Raw genomic sequence first — 10,435 nt, forward strand, 5'->3', positions numbered from 1 at the left:
GTGTTTTTAGATTCCACGTAAAACAGATATGATATCTCTCCTCTGACTTACTTCGCTCGGTGTGACACTCTTGGTCCATCCGTGTCGCTGCACGTGGCATTATTCTTTTTAATGTCTGAGTGATGTTCCATTGTATGTATGGCCCACATCTTTATCCATTCCTCTATTGATGGATGTTTGGCTAATTTAAACAGTGCTGCAGTGAACACTGGGATGCCTGTATCTTTTCGGGTCATGTTTCTCTCTGAATGTATGCCCAGGAGGGTCATATGGTAGCCCTATTTTTAGTTTTTTAAGGAACCTCTATGCTGTTCTCCATAGAGGCTGTACCAATTTACATTCCCACCAACAATGAAGGCGGATTTCTTCTTTCAACACCCTCTTCAGCATTTATTGTTTGTGGATTTACAAATGATTTCATTTTTCTTATGTCCCAGAGAAGAGAGTTTTCCAGGATTTTGCTTCTGGTCACACACATATCATAACTATAATATAGGGAAGTTGTGTCTTAGAGGGTAGGGGTAGTTTATAAAGGCAAAAAAAGTCGCTCAAATTACATTTGGAAAAACCTTTCAAATCCCAGTGATGGGCTGATGAGGGATATAGAAGACTGAGGTTACTGAAGAAGCGTCAGAATCCTAGGCCCTGTCACTCTCCCAGCAGGCAGACACTCCTGGTCTGGGGTGACAGGCTGACTCATCCCCACTATTTAAGTGTTCTCTCTTCCCCCCTCCTCTTCCCCCTTTCTCTTCTGGCATGTTTTGTTGAGTGAGTATAAATGCAAGTTGAAACTCAGGCTCCCACTCTCTAAACCGGGCTGGAATCCTCTTCAACAGAAGTATTCACGTGCATTCTAGGACAGACTGAAAAGGTCACAGCAGCAGAAAATAGTATTTAGGTTCCTGTCCAAGAACAGTGATAAGCTTTGGTTGAAACAGTTTGAATTTTATTGACCTGAGTACTTGACCTTCACAACCAGCTAAGTTAACTAAACACCCAAAGCGCACCTCCTCGGTGCAGTGAACTGATGGGATCCACAGATTCGAATATGTAGTCAGGCAACTGAGGGGTGAATCCCAGGCCAGCCCCTTTCTGCCTGGGTCAGTCACTTAGCCTCTCACAGCCTCAGTTTCTCATCAGGGGAATGGAAGTTACAGTAGCCACACAGGGCTGTGAGAAATAAATTTGTGAAGGTGCCTGGCAAATAATGTCACCCAGTAATGTGTGTTTCTTCCTTCCTTGTATGGAAAGATGGACTGATCCATAAAAGTCCTTCGTAGTATTGATGATAGGAAGGCCTTGCTCAGGCATCCTCCAGACCAGGAAAGGCCCGACACTCCCATGGTTTTAGAACTGGTCTTCTCTTCCATGCTTGGGTCCATCAGGCGCCACTGCCTCTCCCTCGTGTCCACCCATGGTCATCTTCATCAAAAAACAGGTGTCCCAGGTCCAGGTAGGAACTCATGCAGCTCTCGGAAAGGTCTCTGGGAAAAGCTGTCTCACTTCCAGCAGTGGTCCCTGTTTTACACAAGGAAAGCGTTATGTGAAAATTCTGATCATCTGTCATTTTTCAAGAGCTACAGCCACCATTAAACCTGGAGCTTTGCTGCTTATGAGCAAGTATTTGCATCTGATCTGGAAATGGGGCCCACTGTTAGGCTAGAAATGATCCAGGCAGAATAGGAGAGAAGGGAACTGGGAAGGCGATTGTAGTAGTCCCCACTCCCAGAGCCGGGCTCGGTAAGCCATTAGCCTCACTCCCAGTGAACTCTGATGCCTCCCGTGAGGAAGACTTGAGCATTGACTAATTTCTTCAAGAAGACGCAAGATAAAGTTTGTAGATTACATTGTTACATTCTAGGAATACGAAGTTTCCACAGTGAAAGGGATTCTTAAAACTCGCCAGGTCCTTTAGTTACTTTGTAGTCTGACTATTACAGCACTGAGTGCTGAAAACTTGTTCCTTCACTATGTTCTTTTTTTAATTTCTTGCAAGAGAAGTAGTAGGAATATCGTACTTTTTAAATCCAAGTTGTTACCAGGACCTTTGTAAAGGCCTTGGGAAGTTTTTGAAGTTTAATTTCAAAATTTTTATAGCCTCAGAAAAACTATACCTTCTCATTTTCTATTGCCATTTCTTATGCAGCATAAGAAACAAATCGGTTAGTGTTGCAACTAGGGATCTTTAAATTTCTTTTAAATATCTTTTGCAGTTTGATCATAATTATATTCTAAGTTATGGTTTAAGAGTATGAAACTGAAAGAAACTTCATTTTAGCTTCAGATTTACCTGTATTCAACTTCTAGCTGGATGATTCTGAGCAAGTTTCTTAATCTCTCTGAGCCTTAGTTTCCCTCTCTATGAAATAAGAATAACTCATCTATCTTGTTAGCTTGTCATGAAATTGTATATAAATGTTGTTTTTCCTTTTATCCCCTTTCTCTTGTACTTAGAAATCATCTTGAATTATTTGTCTAAGTAAATATGTACTTGGCTTTTAAAAAGTCAAAATAGTACAGGAGGGTATAAGGTGAAAAGTGTGTCTCCCTGCCACCTTGACCCTGTGCCCTGGGCCTCATCCAGAGGTTTCTGTTGCCTACATGTACAGTTCCAGAGAGACTTCATGCAGGTGGAAGCATGTTCCTTCACATGTACCTTTTTAAGACAGTTATTAGCATCATACATGCATTGTCTGTTCCCCCAAAAATCTCTTCTACATGTAGTTTTAAATACATCATTTGTTGGTCACTGATCTGTTAATTTACCTTCAGCCCTGTGCTAGGTCACTCAGTCATGTCCAACTCTGTGCCCTTACAGACTGTAGCTCCTCCGTCCACAGATTCTCCAGGCAAGAATACTGGAGTGGGTTGCCATGCCCTCCCCAGGGGAGCGTCCCACTTTAGCCCTAAAGGGGAAAAAAAGTACATTTCTAAGGCTTTCTGTCAAACAAAAGAATTCCTATCGTACTTATATCCACAAAAGAGAGTTACATGACAAATTAGCATAGGATGTTTCAAAAATTAAATGTTAACATGCCCAAAGAAAACTTTATACCTTTGAAGTCCAGAAATCTCAGAAAGGGACTCACAAATACTTTCACAAGACGCTCTCATGATTTCATTTGTAAGCAATTAGGACTTACAGTTTTGTGAATGTTTCTTGTCTTCATTTTAACACTTGTAGTGTCGCCTAAATGACTCTACAGGATACTGTTTCATTTTTGCATCTGCATCAACTATTCCTTAACTATCCAAATTCCTTTTTACAAAAGCTTGCAACGTCAAGGCTGTTTGCTAGAACTGAATCAGAAAACATATACTTAAAATTTAAGACCAAGAACATAGGAAACAATAGATTATCCAGAAAAGATACATAATACTCTTTTCCCCCAATATTTGGAGATTATCCCACATCAATACATATAGATCTGACTGCTTTATTTTCTTTAATATGAAAAAGTGCATTGTGTAATGAATCACTTCTCAATTGATGAACATTTCAGTTACTTAAAATCTTCATAATCTTTATGAATATCATATAACTGCCAAAAATTAATGATAAACAGAAATAGCAACTGGTTTAATTTCTGCCTTTTTCATTATTTATTAGTGTGAAGGCCCTCTTTATTTCATGCTGAAATAGTTCCAAGTTAAAATTATTTAAACACTAGTCTCAAGCACAGTCTCAAAAATGACAGAATGATCTCTGTTCATTTCCAAGGCAAACCATTCATTGTCACAGTAATCTAAATCTATGCCCCAGCCACTAATGCTGAAGAAGCTGAATAATTCTATGAAGACCTACAAGACCTTCTAGAACTAACACTGAAAAAATATGTCCTAAAAATAATAATAAAAGATGTCCTTTTTATGATAGGGGACTGGAATGCAAAAGTAGGAAGTAAGGAGATAACTGGAGTAACAGGCAAGTTTGGCCTTGCAGTACAAAATGAAGCAGGGCAAAGGCTAACAGAGTTTTATCAAGAGAACTCCTGGTCATAGCAAACACCCTCTTCCAACAACACAAGAGACGACTCTACATATGGACATCTCCAGATGGTCAATAACGAAATCAGATGGATTGTATTCTTTGCAGCCAAAGATGGAGAAGCTCTATACAGTTGGTAAAAACTAGACAAGGAGCTGGTTGTGGCTCAGATCATGAACTCCTTATTGCAAAAATAAGACTTAAATTGAATAAAGTAGGGGAAACCACTAGGCCCTTCAGGCATGACCTAAATCAAATCTCTTAAGATTATACAGTGGAAGTGACAAACAGATTCAAGGGATTAGATCTGATAGACTGCCAAAAGAACTGTGGGTGGAGGTTCATGACATTATGCAGGAGGCAATGATCAAAAGCACCCCCAAGAAAAAGAAATGCAAAAAGGCAAAATGGTTATCTGAGAAGGCCTTACGAATAACTGAGAAAAAAAAAAAAGAAAAGCTAATGACAAAGGAGAAAATAAAAGACACACCCATCTGAATGCAGAATTCCAAAGAAGAACAAAGAGAGATAAGACAACCATCCTAAGTGATCAGTGCAAAGCTATAGAGGAAAACAATAGGAAGACTAGAAATCTCTTCAAGAAAACTAGAGATACCAAGGGAATGTTTCATGCAAAGATGGGCTTGATAAAGGACAGAAAGAATATGCACCTGAGAAGAAGAGGACACTAAGAGGCGGCAAGAATATACAGAAGAACTGTACAAAAGAGATCGTAATGACCCAGGTAACCATGATGGTGTGACTCACCTAGAGCCAGACACCCTGGAATGCGAAGTCAAGTGTATCTAGGAAGCATCCTAAGAACAAAGCTAGTGGAGGTGATGGAATTCCAGCCGAGCTATTTCGGATCCTAAAAGATGATGCTGTTTCAGTGCTGAACTCAATATGCCAGCAAATTTGGAAAACTCAGCAGTGGCCACAGGACTGGAAAAGGTCTGTTTTCATTCCAATCCCAAAGGCAATGCCAAAGAATGCTCAAACTACCGCACAATTGCATTCATCTCACATGCTAGCAAAGTCATGCTCAAAATTCTCCAAGCCAGGCTTCAGCAATATGTGAACCGTGAACTTCCAGATGTTCAAGCTGGATTTAGAAAAGGCAGAGGAACCAGAGATCAAATTGCCAACATCCATTGGATCATTAAAAAAGCAAGAGAATTCCAGAAAAATATCTACTTCTGCTTCATTGACTGTGCTAAAGCCTTTCACTGTGTGGATAGCAACAAAGTGTGGAAAATTCTGAAAGAGATTGGAATAGCAGACTGCTTGACCTGCCTCCTGAGAAATCTGTATGCAGGTCAGGAAGCAACAGTTAGAAATGGACATGGAACAACAGACTGGTTTCAAACAGGGAAAGGAGTACGTCAAGGCTATATATTGTTACCCTGCTTATTTAACTTATATGCAGAGTACATCATGAGAAATACTGGACTGGAGGAAACACAAGTTGGAATCAAGATTGCCAGGAAAAATATCAATTACCTCAGATATGCAGATGACACCACTCTAATAGCAGAAAGCAAAGAGGAACTAAAGAGCCTCTTGATGAGGGTGAAAGAGGAGAATGAAAAAGCTTGCTTCAAACTCAGCATTGAAAAAACTAAGATCATGGCATCCAGTCCATCACTTCATGCCAAAGAGATGGGGAAACAACAGAAACAGTGAGAGACTTTATTTTCCTGGGCTCCAAAATCACTGCAGATGTGACTGCAGCCATGAAATTAAAAGACACTTGCTCATTGGAAGAAAAGCTATGACAGACCTTTGCAGTGTATTAAAAAGCAGAGACAATACTTTGCCAACAAAGGTTCATATAGTCAAAGCTATGGTTTTTCCAGTAGTCGTGTATGCCTGTGAGACTTGGACCATAAAGAAAGCTGAGTGCCGAAGACTTGATGCTTTTGAACTGTGGTGTTGCAGAAGACTCTTGAGAGTCCCTTGGACTGCAAGGGCATCCAACCAGTCCATCCTAAAGGAAATCAGTCCTGGGTGTTCATTGGAAGGACTGATGCTGAAACCAAAACTCCAATACTCTGGCCACCTGATGCAAAGAACTGAGTCATTAGAAAAGACCCTGATGCTGGGAGAGATTAAAGGCAGAAGAGAAGGGGACAGCAGAGGATGAGATGGTTGGATGGCATCACTGACTCAATGGACATGAGTCTGAGCAAGCTCCAGGAGTTGGTGATGGACAGGGAAGGCTGGCGTGCTGCAGTCCGTGCGGTGGCAGAGAATCGGACACAACTGAGCGACTTAACTGAACTGAAACCCCTGCGGGCCATGCCTCAGTGACTGAGGCCTATGCCCCTGGACTAGCCCCTACTTTTCCCTGAAGAACATCCTGGAAACCGAGCTCACCAAGGACCTCTGGAAATGGAAAGGCCAGCCAAACTATTCTGTTGAAAAGAAACCACAGTCTCAGTACCATAGACAAGCATAAGCAGTGCACGATTCAGACCCCAAGCTTAAGTTTAAAAAAAAAAGATTTATTTTGAAATTATTTTACTTACCAAAAAAGTTGCAAAAATAGCACACATTTCCTATCACCCAGCTTCCTCTAATGTTAAAATCTTATATAATTATAATTCAATTATGTAAACTCAGAAATTAACATTGATACAGTACTATCAGATATTTACAAATCTTATTCAAGTTTCACCCAGGGTCCCACTAACATAGACCTCTAAAACGTTATGCAAAATTGTGGCGGACTCAAAACACACATCATTCAATTCTCTTTTTATAAAACGTCCAGAAAAGGGGAAACCATGGAAACAGAAAACAGACCACTGGGGGCCCAGGGCTGGGAGCACGACTGGGATGGAGTCGCTGTTCGGTCTCTAAGTCCTCTCCGACTCTTTGCAGCCCCATGGATTGCAGCATGTCAGGCTTCCCTGTCCCTCACTGTCTCCTGGATAGTCCATCGAGTCAGCGTTGCTGTCTAACCATATCATCCTCTGCCGCCCTCTTCAACGTTTGTCCTCAATCTTTCCCAGGATCAGGATCTTTGCCAGTGAGCCAGCTCTTTGCATCAGGTGGCCGAAGTATTGGAGTTTCAGCATCAGTCCTTCCGATGAATATTCAAGGTTGATTTCCTTTAGGTTAGACTGGTTTGATTTCCTTGCAGTCCAAGCGACTCTCAAGAGTCTTTTCCAGCACCACAGTTCAAAAGCATCAATTCTTCAGCGCTCAGCCTTCTTTATGGTTCAGCACTCACATCCATACATGACCACTGGCAAAACCATAGCTTTGACTAGACAGACCTTTGTCAGCAAAGTGATGCCCCTGCTTTTGAATGCACTGTCTAGGTTTGTCATAGCTCTTTTTCCAAGGAGCGAGCATCTTTTAACTTCATGGCTGCAGTCACCATCTGCAGTGATTTTGGAGCCCACAAAAAGAAAATCTGTCACTGCGTCTATTTTTTCCCTTTCTAATTTCCATGAAGTTAGTTTTTTGTTTTTTGGGGTGTTTTGTTTTTTTTTTTTTTGAATGTTGAGCTTAAGCCAGCTTTTTCTCTCTCCTCTTTTACCCTCATCAAGAGGTCTTGAGTTCCTCTTTGCTTTCTGCCATTAGAGTGGTATCACCTGCATATATGAAGTTGTTCATATGTTTGTTAGCAATCTTAATTCCAGCAGTGATTCATCCAGTCCAGCATTTTGCACAGTGTAGTCTGGATAGAAGTTAAATGAGCAAGTTAACAATATACACCTGTGTCCTACTCCTTTCCCTCTTTTGAACCAGTCAGTTGTTCCATGTAAGGTTCTAACAGCTGCTTCTTGACGCACATACAGGAGACAGGTAAGGTGGTCTGGTATTCTCACATCTTTAAGAATTTTCCACAGTTTGTTGTGATCCACACAGATGATGAAAATGTTCTAAAACTGAACTGTGGTGAAGTTTGAACAAGTCAGTAAATTTACCAAAAAGCACTGAATTTCACACTTAAGATGGGTGAATGTTATGGTACGTAATTTATACCTCACTAAAATTGCTTTTAAAAAACAGTGCAAAGAGAGGAGCTTCCCAGGTGGGTCACAGTTCCACCACAGGGGGTGCAGGTTCCATCCCTGGTGAGGAAACGAATACCCCACATGGTGTGCAGCTTGGCCAAAGCATTAAAAAAAATAGTACAAAGGATGATTTAAACCCTTCCCCTCGCTTCTTCAAAAGTTATCACGTTACATAACAATGGTACTGTGATTAAATCCAGGAGACTAACATTGATCTAAGACTGACAGTTAATCTACAGACCTTATCCGCATTTCAGCGTGTCGTTCCATAACATCCTTTTTCTGGACCAGGATCATGTGTCCTCCAGTCTGAGCCATCGGGATGGGTCCTCAGTGTGTCTTCATCTTTTACCATGTCAGCACTGCTGTGGAATGTGAGTTCTTTTGTAGATGACCCTCAGTTTGGATTTTCTGATGTCTTTACCTGATTAGACTGAGGTTATTCATCTGGGCAAGAATGCCACAGAAGTGATGTGTGTCCACAATTCTTACCACAACCCTAAGCTTTACACACAAAGAAATAACATTCAGGATGACGTCACATCTTGCTCTTGACTTGGCCCCCTCGTTCCCAGCTCGTGCTCTACACTGGGATCCACGGCTCACAGTTCATGGCTCTGAACTTGGTCCTTCTCAGCGTGATTCTGTTTGGGCTCCTGGGGTCCCTTACACACCCCCAGGGTCTCTGAGCACCCTTCCCTGGCAACCCTGTCCCTCTCTGTGTTCCTTGTTGGATTTCCGTCTCCCTACCCTTGCAGGAGTACCTGGGAGGAGATGACTCTCCTCTGCCTGGTCCGCAAGCCCTGCCCATGTGATGTAGATGCTCAGAGAAACATAACTAAGCATGAATGAGCAAGTGAGTGGCTACCCAGGTGGCCTGGCTGCCTTTCTGTTCTCCCCCTGGAAACCATGGAACCTTCTGCCAGCTCTACAGTTTTATCTTCTCCATGCCATGTGCTTGGAAGCACCGTAGCTTTTTCAGATGGGGTTCTCTCACTTAGCAGTGTGCATTTAAAGCTCCTCCATGTAGCTCACTTCTTTTCAGTGCTGAATCATATCCCATCGTCTGGGTGTGCCAGTTTATTTATCCATTCACTACTGAAGGACAGCTTGGTCATCTTCGGGTGTCAGCAGCTATGAATGAAGCTGCTGTAGGCATCTATTCTGTGTGCAGGTCTTTGCGTGGATGTAAGTTCTCAGCTCATTTTGGTGAACACCAAAGACTGTGATGGCGGGATCATATGTAAGAGTCTCTTTAGTTGAGTCAGAAACCAGCCAGCTGTTCTCAATGCGGCTGCACCCCCACCAGCAATGGGCGAGAGCTCCTGTTGCTCCACATCTTGCCTGGTATTCAGTGGTGTCCGCACTCTGGATTTTGGCCATTCCAGAGGATCTGCAGCGGTATCTCGTCATTTTGATTTGCATTCCCTGATGACATGTCATGTGGAACACTCTTCATGTGCTTATTCGCCATCTGTATGCCCTCCGGTGAGGTGTGTGTCAAGGTCTTTTGACCTTTTTTAAAAAATTGAGTTGGTTTCTTGTTGCTGCATTTCCCTTTGGGTAGTAGTCCTTCATCAGATGTGTCAGATGGCTAGCCTTTTCAACAAATGCTGCCGGGACAGAGGACATACCGAGGTGCATAAACAGCCTTGCATTCTTATCTCACACATATCTGAGAAGTAGATCAAAATGGGCCATACTCTGAATTGTAAAGTCTAAAGCAATATCAGTTTCTTGAGGAAAACACAGGAGAAAGAATTTGCGACCTTGGCTTAGGCAAAAGTTTCTGAGAACAAACACCAGTGATCCATAAGGGGGAAGGACTGAATTAAACTTCATCAAAATTTAAAATTTTTGCTCAAACACACTACTAGAATTAAAAGGCAATCCATAGACTCAGGGAAAATATTTGCAAACCTATGTTTGATGAAGGACCTGTAACCAGAATATATAAAGAACTCTCGTGGTATTGCATGGAATGTTTAAAGATATTGAATCACTATGTTAGACCCCCAAAACTAATATAATATTTTGAGTCAATATATTTAGAAGAAAAAAAAAACTTTCCTATCTTGATAGCAAGAACATTTACCTTGGAAAAATTGGGCAGTTACCTTTCGGGCTTCCCTCATAGCTCAGTTGGTAGTGAATATGCCTGCAATGCGGGAGACCCCAGTTCGATTCCTGGGTTGGGAAGACCCCCTGAAGAAGGGGTAGGCTACCCACTCCAGTATTCTTGGGCTTCCCTTGTGGCTCAGCTGGTAAAGAATCTGCCTGCAATGCTGGAGACCTGGGTTCGATCCCTGGGTTGGGAAGATCCCCTGGAGAAGGGAAAGGCTACCCACTCCAGTATTTGACCTGGAGAATTTCATGGACTGTATAGTCCTTGCGGTTGCAAAGAGTCGGACACGAC

The sequence above is a fragment of the Budorcas taxicolor genome, chromosome 7 (assembly GCF_023091745.1).
Source record: "Budorcas taxicolor isolate Tak-1 chromosome 7, Takin1.1, whole genome shotgun sequence".
NCBI classification, from domain to species: Eukaryota; Metazoa; Chordata; class Mammalia; order Artiodactyla; family Bovidae; genus Budorcas; species Budorcas taxicolor.